A 797-nucleotide genomic window follows, 5' to 3' on the forward strand; every position below is an offset into this window, starting at 1 on the left:
TGGACAGGAAAGGGGCTGTGTCGTGCTGCTTGCCCCCCGCTCCTGCCCGTGCTACGATGGAGACCGACCGCACCCCAAAGCTTTCCTTTTCCCAGCTCCTGTGGGTGCCGGGTCTTCTCGCATCGCCTCGCTCCGGTGATAAACTCAGAGAGGGGCGACCCGCCCCTTTCAGCCCCCTCAGAAAGGGGCTGAAGAAGTTTGCTCAGCGAGTCGTGATGCCCGTCCTCCTTGGTGCCCCTTTCTCCAGTGGTGCTCAGGAGGGTTTTTGGGGCTGCCATTCCCAGTACGTCTGCTGGGCTGGGAAGGGGGCTGGAAGTGGGGCAGGTTTTCAGTCCTACAGCACAGAAAAAAAATTCCAATTATTCCTGGAAAGCCAAAGCTCTCCTAACATATACATCCAAATTTTGGCTGTGGAGAGACCACCCCTGGCTGCCCGTCCTGTAGAGACTGCTCTCCTGAGCAGCTGCTGCTCCTCTCCTGTCCCCAAGTCTTCTCCAAACACCCTGCAGGGGACAGGGCTCGGCATCCTCCTCACCTGCACTGCCTGAAAACCAGGGTGCATCACTAATTAACACACCTAATTAGCAGCTCTGGAGGATGAAGCTTTTACATTCAGGGCAGTGGACTGCGTTCAGCCCCACTCCCAGCTCGCCTCTGGGCCGCTGTGCGTCGGGCAGGCTGTAATCCTCGCTCCAGAGAGGAATTGGGGCTGACAAATCCTGTTCTCTCTCTGGATTAACGAAGGAGATGAGGGATCGCCAGAGATGGGTGGGAGGGGTGGCTGAAGGGCTGCCGGG

The 797-nt window shown here is 58.1% G+C and overlaps 1 protein-coding gene across 1 annotated transcript in view; it reads left to right on the forward strand.

Moving 5' to 3' along the window:
• RASL10B (RAS-like, family 10, member B) overlaps nucleotides 1–797 on the forward strand; it is a 4,251-nt gene that overhangs the window by 2,020 nt on the left and 1,434 nt on the right. The window lies entirely within an intron of this gene.

This window comes from Buceros rhinoceros, unplaced genomic scaffold (assembly GCF_000710305.1).
Source record: "Buceros rhinoceros silvestris isolate BGI_N320 unplaced genomic scaffold, ASM71030v1 scaffold30066, whole genome shotgun sequence".
Lineage (NCBI taxonomy): Eukaryota > Metazoa > Chordata > Aves > Bucerotiformes > Bucerotidae > Buceros > Buceros rhinoceros.